Source organism: Rosa rugosa, chromosome 2 (assembly GCF_958449725.1).
Source record: "Rosa rugosa chromosome 2, drRosRugo1.1, whole genome shotgun sequence".
In the NCBI taxonomy this organism is placed as follows: Eukaryota; Viridiplantae; Streptophyta; class Magnoliopsida; order Rosales; family Rosaceae; genus Rosa; species Rosa rugosa.
The window spans coordinates 69,159,342-69,170,505 of record NC_084821.1 but is presented as its reverse complement, the minus strand read 5'-3'; the positions used below and the strand labels follow the sequence as shown (position 1 = coordinate 69,170,505).

At 36.6% G+C, this 11,164-nt stretch overlaps 1 long non-coding RNA gene across 1 annotated transcript; it reads left to right on the top strand.

Moving 5' to 3' along the window:
- Positions 1-2,608: 2,608 nt before the first annotated feature.
- LOC133733421 (uncharacterized) lies at positions 2,609-4,472 on the top strand. The gene is made up of 6 exons (XR_009857710.1): positions 2,609-2,758; positions 3,274-3,346; positions 3,437-3,482; positions 3,614-3,692; positions 3,884-3,950; positions 4,059-4,472. It is a non-coding gene; the product is annotated as an uncharacterized LOC133733421 (long non-coding RNA).
- Positions 4,473-11,164: the final 6,692 nt, after the last annotated feature.

The window sequence follows — 11,164 nt, the reverse complement described above, 5'->3', positions numbered from 1 at the left end:
GTTGGCTATTGCAACTTACACCCAGAGGTCTTAGGCGTCAAGATGATCAAGACGGTGGTTTCATGGTTAGGCAGTGTACGGTTAGGGAGTTTTTAAATTATGTATTTTGTTTTATGCAATTCCTCTAGGATTTTAGTTACTAAAGTTCCGTTTTGGATTTTAGTCATATTTACTTGAGCATCGATTTGTAATATGAGAGGTCTTCGGACCTCTCATACTTGACCGAGTGAGGTTGTATGATTTTATATCAATGGATTAGTCTTCTGTTGCCCTAAAAAAATATTTAAAAAATCGTTAGCTTCTAACCATTTTGAAGTATTTGAAAATACAACCTTAGCTAGAAGCTCAGAGTTCTAAGCCAAACACGATTTTGCCGCACACCATAGGTGCAAAATACAAGTAGATCGATCTTACATATAAGTATACAGTGGTGGTAGATGTCCGTGGTGGACCTTGTTATTCAGGAGGAGGAGGATGGAGTTGACAGAGATGGTGGAGTCCAGGGGCGGAACTAGGATTTAAATCTTGGGGGGGGGGGGGGGGGGGGTCCAAGCCGTTACGTATATTTTTGTTTTTGAAAAATATTAGAAGAAATATTGTCAGATGTGTTTGCACAGAAACCTTCTAAAATGTTTGCTCGGATCCCTGTTGTATATAGACTAATGCACATTATAACTATTATTCATTCAATAGTTTACGTTTTTTCTCAGAAAATTAATTCCCTTATAATTTATCCAAAAATTAGTCATGCATATCAGACTTCATTTGTCTTAATTGACAAAAGACTAGTACAATTATTTTTTGGGTACAGTAATAAATATTATTGTTGGGTGAATGATAAAGTATATAATTTACCAAATAAATAGTTAAGTAATTAGTGAACTAACTAATTTAGTTATCAAAGCCATCAAATCCTATTAAAAAAAAAACTAACTAATTTAGTTTCTTAATATTATTTATTTCTGTTTTGAACTTTGATTAGTTATGATTTATGAGAAATTTTTGGGATAGAGGGGGGGGTCCAATGCTTGAATTAAGCTCAGTTTTAAATATCTCAAAGCTTAATTAGCTAGTTAATTGAGATTTACCAAAACATCTAGGGGGTCTGGACCCCTTCAGGCCTTGGAATGGGTCCGCCCCTGGTGGAGTCTGGGAAGAGGATGGCGGCGGCGGAGCAGAAGACGGCGGCGGTGGAGCAGACGACGGAGGCGGTGATTCAACTAATGGTTGCGACTCAAACACGTCGGAGGGATTAGAAGGAGGCGGAGGAAATGGAGACAGGGAGATGGAGACACGGAGATGTAAACGGATGGAGGTGAACGGAATTGGAGCGGTGGTGCCTTGGACTAACATGGAGGAGGAGGTGAAGGATACGGTGGTCGTAGAAATCTGTAGTGGTATCATGGAAGCGAACACTAGCCCAAGGAGGGTGACTAAAACTGAAGCCCGCATAGCTGCTGAGAAATTATGTAACTAATCAATCTCATAATTTATTTATTTATAGGGGGATTCTCCACAAGAGGGGAAAAAGAAAAAGAAAATAAGAAATTATGGACCCATTAGTCAGTGGGGCCTTCAACAAATTTTTTTCTCTCATACCTTATGTACCCTAGTGCAAGCAGAAGCACCCATTAGTCAGTGGGGCCTTCCACAAAATTTTTTCTCTCATACCTTATGTACCCTAGTGCAAGCAGAAGCATTATCATAATTTCTTATTTTCTTTTTCTTTTTCCCCTCTTGTGGAGAATCCCCCTATAAATAAATAAATTATGAGATTGATTAGTTACATAATTTCTCAGCAGCTAGCCATGCGGGCTTCAGTGTTAGTCACCCTCCTTGGGGTAGTGTTCGCTTCCATGATACCACTACAGATTTCTACGACCACCGTATCCTTCACCTCCTCCTCCATGTTAGTCCAAGGCACCACCGCTCCAATTCCGTTCACCTCCATCCGTTTACATCTCCGTGTCTCCATTTCCTCCGCCTCCTTCTAATCCCTCCGACGTGTTTGAGTCGCAACCATTAGTTGAATCACCGCCTCCGTCGTCTGCTCCGCCGCCGCCATCCTCTTCCCAGACTCCACCATCTCTGTCAACTCCATCCTCCTCCTCCTGAATAACAAGGTCCACCACGGACATCTACGTACCACCACTGTATACTTATATGTAAGATCGATCTACTTGTATTTTGCACCTATGGTGTGCGGCAAAATCGTGTTTGGCTTAGCAGCTACCTAATAAGATGATGCTTGTGGTTAGTGCATGGTGTAATACTGTAATTGCTCGTATTTCTTCTTGTTGCTAGATTCTGGTTTTTATTTGTCTGCAACGTAATTTCTAGATAAAAATGGTCTAAGAGCAAGGCACAGCTGAAGTGTCCGTAAAGAAATTATTTTTTATTTTTTTGTCAACAAACAGAACCAACAAGGGCAATTACAAAGAGGTCCAAAGGCCTCCCGAGATGAAACTAGTCAAACTACAAACAACAAGGCCCAAAATAACAAGAACTTTATGTGAGACAAGTGAGCCCATAAAGTACAGTTTTTATTGTAAACAACTAATTTTATACTAAAAATTCATTAAAGATAAATTTTAAATACGTGAAAAGACCTTTTGGGCAACGGATCAGTCGAAAAAACTTTACTCTCTCCATCGCCGAGCTTCTTTGTTGGCTGAAGAAGGAAGGGGAAAGGCTTCGAAATCGATTGGGTCGAGCTGCCTATAGTTTCTAATGTTGGCCACGGATCTGGATTTAGTTGGTAATTTTCAATTTATTTAAACTTAGAGGTCAATTTGTCAAGTCCTATTCGGTTTCTGATTGAATCAGGCGATAATTGTCAAATGCTTGATGAACTGCTCCTTGTCTTTTGGGTCTTGAGGAATCAAGTAACTGAGACCTATTTACTTTTTAGGATTGATTTTCTGTAAACTAGTTGTCACTGTAAAGTTGTCTTCGTTTTCAAATTTGCTTTCTGTTCAATTTTTGTTGGATTTGGATACTGTTTGGATCCATGGTTGTTTTGGTCAAACAGTATTTCAATTGCATTTTATCATTGAGTATATTTTTTATTCTATTGAAATGGGTGGGTGCTGTTTTCTTTGATTTCTGGTTTCGTCATTTGTGAATTTCTCTTCTTTGTTCTGAGAATCAATTTGGAGGTTGAGAAAGTGTGGGTTTTTGAGTCTAGTTTTAATTAATTAATTGAAAGAATTAAGGAACATTCTCCCATCTTTTTGTCTAATTTGATTTTCACATTGTTTTGGGTTTCTTCAGAGGTTAGCATGAACTTTTCGCATGATATGGATAATGGATATGAGAAAATTTGCAGGAGAATGAATCCACCGAGGTTTGCAAGCTCATTTTCTTCATTGTTGCTTAAAGTAAATGAAATTTTACCATACCTGTTTTGAGATTTACACCTCTACTGTATTGTTAGGGTTGTAGTTGATAATGAAGCCTGCAAGAATGCTACGGGGATAAGGGTATGGTCACCCTCTCTTATCCTTTTGTTGTGGCTTTTTCACTCTGTTGAGTTTCTTATGCTTCTCTGTTGAGCTTCTTTTCTTATCTGAGTTTATTTTCACATACAAATTTTTTGTTCTTTCTTAAATAGTTGGGCTATTGGCCGCTGACACAGTTGATTAGGTGAAGTGTAAAACAATTGCTATCTGCCTGCAAGAAGATCACCAAAGGTATACCGTTTTCCAACTATCAGAATACTTCAGCAATTAAGGAAACATGCATGAGCGTAGCTGTAGAGAATCTTGACTACGAGATCACTGAATGAATCGGTTCCATTTGTGGAATATTAATTGTCTCAGATTGATTGATTGCTACAATTCATATTTGACCCACTTATCATTATATTTATGAATTTATGCAGCCTGGTTGGATTGAAACAACAATCTAATTTAAAATATGGTGTAAAAGTTGTGAAGTCAGACGAACAGGTTGTGTCCTTTTGCATGCTAATTGAATGAATCTTTCTTTTGGTGTTTTATTTCCGAAATTCTCAACTGTTGGCTGATTATTGAATGGGTGTCTGTGGCCTTTTTTAGGTTCATCTTGTTAAACGGATGAGCAAATGCAAGCTGTCCAAACTGAATTGAACAGCATTGAAACTCGTATTCACAATCCTTTAGCATTAAGAAGCCGATAGCAGCACTTACTCAACTGGCACAGAAGCAATCTCAACAGATCCAAGAGCTGCAATCAGTTCCAACTTCCAATGGAAGGGTATGTGTCTTTACTTGGACACTAGGATGCGAAACTGTAGGACAGTTTGTTTTTGCAGCATATTGCTGGTATCTATGATTCATCTCATATGTAATTATTATGCACTTCTGGATGAATAATGACCCCTTGTATATTGCTCTCCAGTGAATGAAATCTGTGTAGGAAGCTAATCTTTGGATTCAGTGTTTTTGAAATATTTGTTGAACAGTACAGAGGTGATTGCGTAATGTACAGCACTGTAGGTGTGAGAATGTTGGACCTATAGGCATAGAAGTTGCTTCTGCCCCCCATGTGAAATAATATGTATTTGTATTTATGTAAAGGGGTTAAATGGTTAATACAAGGACCATCTAGTATATGTAGTCTGCATAATTGAACAGTGCATATTAAATCATTCAATCTGTATATTGATGAGTTTAGAATACTTGGGGTCCTCATGAGTATATGGGGACAGATAACTTATGTGTTCCATTTAGTAATAGGAACAATAGCAATAGGCAGTCATTCTAAAAAAAAAAAATAGTAATAGGCACAAATACCATATCTGTCTCTATAGCTCAATGGGGACAGATATTTGCCCCTATAGGCATCAAAGGGAACAGTTGTTATGTGTAGCCAATCCCCTAGGAATTTTTCTTTCTGATGCCCAGCTTTGGTGAAAAACTGAGGACTTGCTTTATGCTTAACCAATCTGCGCATCTTTATGCGCATAGGCTTGACCAATCTGCGCATCTTTATGCATTCCTTGCCACCTTCTTGACCAACTGTTTCCAGAAGGTAAGCTCCTACAAGCTCATCGAGTATCTCTCTTGCTTGTACCATATCTTCTATCCGTCCATCTCTCTTGTTTCTATCCAATAAACCCTCCCAAAACCAATACTCCACTAGCTCTTTTTTACCAATGTAATGACCACATGGGTATAAGGCACAATACAGGAGACATTGCTGAGGATCTTTCTTCAACATTTCATAGCTGTACTACAGACGAGCAAATGCCTTTTCATTCATGCTTTCCAAGTGAGAACTCTGTAACTTCAAAAGGGCTGCATTCCATGCAGCATCGACACTCTCAGCAGCGTGACTCTTTAACTCTTTCAAGGTCTGACCGTCTGAGCCAGAAAGCCAACAGCCAAGGGCAAACCATCACGGTCATCTACCATCTTCTCTGCCATAGTTTGAGTATCATCCCTCAAGTCCGAGAATCTAATGCCAGTTTCCTTCTCAAACAATTCTCGTGCCGCTGTATCTGAAAGAGGTTTGATCTCAACCTTCTTATCAATTTTGATGTCACTGAACAATGGAGGTGATCTAAATACTATTATAACCTTGCAGCCATTTTCCCTTGTTGGCACTGGAATCCCAATTAGCTCAAGAGACAGCTTCTTCCGCATATCATCCAGAATGATCAAAAATCTTAACTCCTTCAATGCACTTTCCAATGTATCTGCTCTACTCCCAGTGGCTTTATGCACAGATCAATTTGTAACTTCTCTGCAATTTTATTCTGCAAGTTGTCAATAGATGATTGAGTTGATCCTTGATGCTCTACAGTAACCCAAATAATTTTGTCAAAATGGTTTTCAGTGTATCTACTGCTGTTATTTGTATCTTCTGGGGCACAACTTCTGTAGTCATTCACTATGAGGTCATTAACTTCCGACACAACTGCTGTCTTGCCGAAACCAGCCATTCCATAAACACGTATAGTCCCGACTTCCTTTCATGTTGCATACTCCTTAATCTTTTTAACCATACTTCTTGTTCTTGCTGCCTCGCCGAGTAGTTTTCTGCCGCTGCCTATCATGTGTCCAACAACAATGGATTCTCCAACATTGATAAGTTTTGTGATTTCACTTTTCAGTACATTCACCTGTTTAATTCTTGCTGCAACATATTTTCCTGCTTTATACCGTGACCTATAGTATGGTAGACCACAGCAATTCTTGCTTATTCTGACTGCTTCAAGCTCCGGATCAAAGTCATTGATAAATTCATCTGCTTTTTGCAACCAGTCACAATTTTCTTGAAGACTTTCTCACCACCTTCTCCTTAAACTGTCGTTCTACTTCACCCCTAAGTTGTTCCAGAGTGTTCACTTCAGTTTTCAATGTCCCGAGATGGTCTCTGCGTTTCCTGAAAATTTTACATTGCCTGGAGAGGGGTTCACTTATACATGGTGATACCAGATTTACCACTACGGTTAGAAAACCAAAGATGCTGGGAACAACTGCAACAGTTTCTGCAGGGCCAAAATGTCAAGGTAAGGCGATATCGCATTAGAATCACAGTTACGACTGTTACTACAGTTGGTAATAACATTCATATCATACTGGTATGTACATAATTTTCAAAAATACACCCTGTTTTCAAAATACTAGTCACTATGTAAGTAAAAGTATTGATACTTTAGAATCAACAAGTGTTATACATGTATATTTCCACAATATACACAGTACAAATTTACAGTTTAACTTGGAAAATAACTATATAATGAAACAGAGATAAATTATACTATGGCCCAAACTTTTTTAACTTGGTAAGTTACCTTACATGAAGTTATTGTATAATACATGTTCCTATATATTCCTGTGCATACACTTTTACAAACCATGATAATTACTAAATTGCATGCATAATGCCATAATGATTAAGCTCAAGGCATTTATCAGACTGAACTGACCTGATAACAACTACAGATTACATGACAATAAGAATGTGTTCTTCTTGTTGCAGTAAAAATGTGGGCATTAAAGATTATCGCTTCCTCCGGTTAATGTGGGCACTAACAAATGGTTTTACTTTTAAATGAAATTCGTTTGTTCTTTTTGTGGGGGAGGGCCAAAACTCATGGTTTAGCTTGTTGCTGGAAACTCACCTCTTTGATAGCTTCCAACGAATTAAGCAGCATCCTTCTTCCCCATCCAAGGGTATCTTTCCTTTTTCATTGGCCCTATTAAGGCACTTAAGACATGGTTTCCTTCCGGTCCAGTTGGTGTTGCCACAGGAAACCATATCTTAGTGCGTTGATAATATGGTGAAGGCTTGAGGTTGAGGAAAACAGGGTGCTCCAAAATAGTGGATAGAGGAATATAGAGAACAAAAAAGCCATTGACATTCCTGCAACTGTTCCGCTGCTGGAAAAAGATGTACTCTCAAAATGCAGGAAAATTTCCAAGATATGAGGAACCTGGGGGGCTGTATCTGGAGTGGAGTGGGCAAGGTATCGGAAATGGACCAATTATCAGGAGTGGGCCGAGAAGAATGAAGGAATTTTCAAACTGACACTGAAATGGTCTGACCGTCCCATGCGTATACCAGGTTTTAGGAGTAAAGGTGATTTTCCCCCATGAGATAATGGGGTATTTCGGAATGATTTGGATTTTAATTTTGGAGGAAGATTCTTCGTTACAAATTATAACAAAGTGCAAGGTGACTCGTTGCCTCTGTGCTGTGTTATGAGGTAATTTTTGAATGTTTGTTATATGAAAGATTTGTTTGGTAAAAAACAGACAAACAAAGAAAGAGGATGGGTCACCAACCGGCATAAAATCGTAATTCGAAAAGCAGTCTTTACAACCTATTATGTAAGCAACGTTGTATGCTTCACGATTGAACTGAAAGAGAGTATAGCGCGCCTCAAGCATAACCGACTTATTGGTTTCGAAACGAACTAATAGTTCATTTCACCTGAGTTGCAATAATTTGGACCTCATGAAAACATAAAAAAGTGACTGCATGCAACCAACCATGTGTAAGCGCAAACGTGTTTATTATGAAGAGACCCCTTTACAGATGGGTTTGCAATGGTTTACCTCGTACTCTTAATGAGAATTTTATTAAAAGAGATATAGACGTAGCAAAAGCACTTGCAAGGTCTTCGAACTTTTATCAAGATATAGTCATCCTAAAAGGCAAGCATATCCATTACATAACATGCACAAAGAGTAGCAAACTAAATTAAATATAGATCAGGTCTTATGTTGCCTTTAGTTGAATGCAAGAGATAGTCATCCTAAAATATCCATTACATAACATGTACAAAGAGTAGTAAACTAAATTAAATATAGATCAGGTCTTATGTTGACTTTGGTCGAATGCTTGACGCTTCTGTTCCTGATTTAACCTGAAACAGTAGTAAGGCGAAGAGGGCAAGAGTTAAACCAACATAATTTATACAGTTTCTAAAGATAAAGGGGTCTCATTTATCATATGAAAATTATAGATATTTTGTACTGTTTCCAAGGGGATTGAGAGCAAGACTCTGCGATGCAAAAGGATTAATTTTCAACATAGTAAATGGATTTCCAATGTCCTATATGAGCCTTACTCTTTCTACTCAGGTTCTATAATTGTCCGTTCCTAGCTGTTTCCGACTGGTATTTTCTCTCAACTTTTTTGTACATCAGGGAACTCATCCCAAGAAAACAGTAGCACAAATTATATGTCATCAACACACACACACATAATAACCCTTGTATTGTTGTTGATTACAAAAATAGACCAATTATCAGCAGTAAGAATAAATGAAATTCAAATAAAACTGCAAACAATAAAAGGATGTCAAAAATTGCAGATAACAATTAAACTATCAGAACGGATCAGGAAAACAAAAACAAAAAAACGATGTAGTTTCTTTAGGCAGAGATAGATCTTAAATTTCTAAAGGAAGGAGATGTGGAGATGTACAAGTAATTAGATGCAGTAAACCCACGAAGAAATTCTTACTTGTTGCGCTTTGAATTCAGAAATACATAGCAAAAAATATATGAATACAGAACAACAACAGGCCACCGAAATAGATCAATTATCAGCAGTAAGAATAAATGAAATTCAAATAAAATTGCAAATAATAAAAGGATGTCAAAAATTGCAGATAACAATTAAACTATCAGAACGGATCAGAAAAAACAAAAAAGCGATGTTTTCAATCTTAAATTTCTAAAGGAAGGAGATGTAGATGTACAAGTAATTAGATCCAGGAAACCCACGAAGAAATTCTTACCTGTGGGGCTGAAAATTTCAGTTTGACGGCTTCATAATACAACGGGATCGTGTTGTATGCTAAGTAGGCTATAGATGCAAGCCATGCGGCCTCAACAACGGCATCCGCCTTTTCAGAAAAGGCCATGGGCACGCCCCTTGAGAGACCCAAAACCTCCTTTGAGAGAGCCAAAACCTTCGACAACCCCGACATTCTCTCTATTGCGAGATCGATCTCGATTGACTGCTGAAACGTTTTGTTTAGGGTTCAAGGACGTTTATATACCTGCTCGGGTTACCGAATGACTTTCGTTCAATTATTTCGACGAACCCAACACTTTATCCCAATTCCAACCCTCGTTCGCCTCAGCAACGTTAGCCTCGGTTGCATGGACATGCATCATTAGTCTCACTAAACATGAGCATCATTAGCCGTACTTATGGGCGTAGACACACTAGGGCCAGAAGGGTCATTTGACCCTTCTCAGTTTTTCAAAATGCTTCCTGATTGGTTGAATTATTTTAGACTTCTCCATAATATTGTATTTTAATGTGTTGTTTGACCCTTCTGACAGAAAAGACAAAAAAATGGTTGAACAGTTTTAACTCTCTTACCAATTATCCACAGCTTGGACAATTGCACAGCTCCACCATTCTTTTAATTTCTTACTATATTTTATTCATTTTTCTTTTTTTGGTAAAATACTATATTTTATTCATTGATCAGTTAATCAATGATTATCCTGTATATGTTTAGATTTTTTTTACTTGTTTTTTCTTTCTCCTAGTCATCTTTCTACGCTTGTATCTATATATGACCAAAGAGTTCATCTTGTCTTTTACTAGAGATTAAGCTTTTGTTTGTAACTTATTAATAACTTCAATTCAAAAAAACAAAGAAATCCTTTAATTCTCTATATAGTTCAGAAATTTTTACAAATTAATAAATTTAATTTATTCTACCATAAAAATTATAAAAGGTGATTTGCCAAACCGAACGTGAGATGTGTGGATGAATGACAGCTGATTACATATATTGAGAAAGATATGTTTGATTGTATTGATAATAAAACCCCATTAATATATACCAAAATAAGAGCAATCGTTGTGAACAATTATAATTGGTTTGAAGGAATCTATTATATTTGAGTATTGTAATGATTTATGATTTTTCTTTGAGAACTTTTAAATACACACCCAAAACTACTTAATACACATCCCTATTATTTTATATTTCAAATCAGATTTTATAGGAAGGTTAAATGACCAAAATAGACATCTATGTATTAGAAGAAAAATAATAATAATAATAAATTAATAATCATATCTTCCTTATATTATTCTATAATTATAAACACAATGAATTTCTATACATGCCATCCTCATTTAAAACAAGAATAAAGTTAGAAACCATCTAATTTAAATTTTTCTTAAATAAATTGTAATTAAATGGGGTGAGAGACCATATAATTTAGAATTTCGAAATCAATGGCATTAAATGTTTTTAAAACATATCGCTTTACTCCCACTTTTTAGTTCATTTTTTTTTCTTCTAAAATTATGATTACTCAATTTATTATCTAATATAAAACATCACAGGTATAAAACTTTGTAATTGTTAATTTGTTTAACCATCCAATGACAACTTCGTAGTTCCGCCATTATGGAGAAACTACTGATACATGTTGAATGTTCGACTCAAAATTTTATACTTGATCAATAGGGTGTTTGGTGGATGAGATCTCAAATAATACAAAACCTATTTCTAAGCATCTATTTGAACTTTGAAGGGAACAATAATGAATCTTTATGGATTTCCCAACAACGAACACAAGTAATTAATATGGTAAATTATATATACTAATCAAATTAAATAGTAGCCTTAATCTAGTTAAATAATAGTGTATTTCATGGTTTTTTAGTTTAAGGATATTTTAGGTAATTTGGG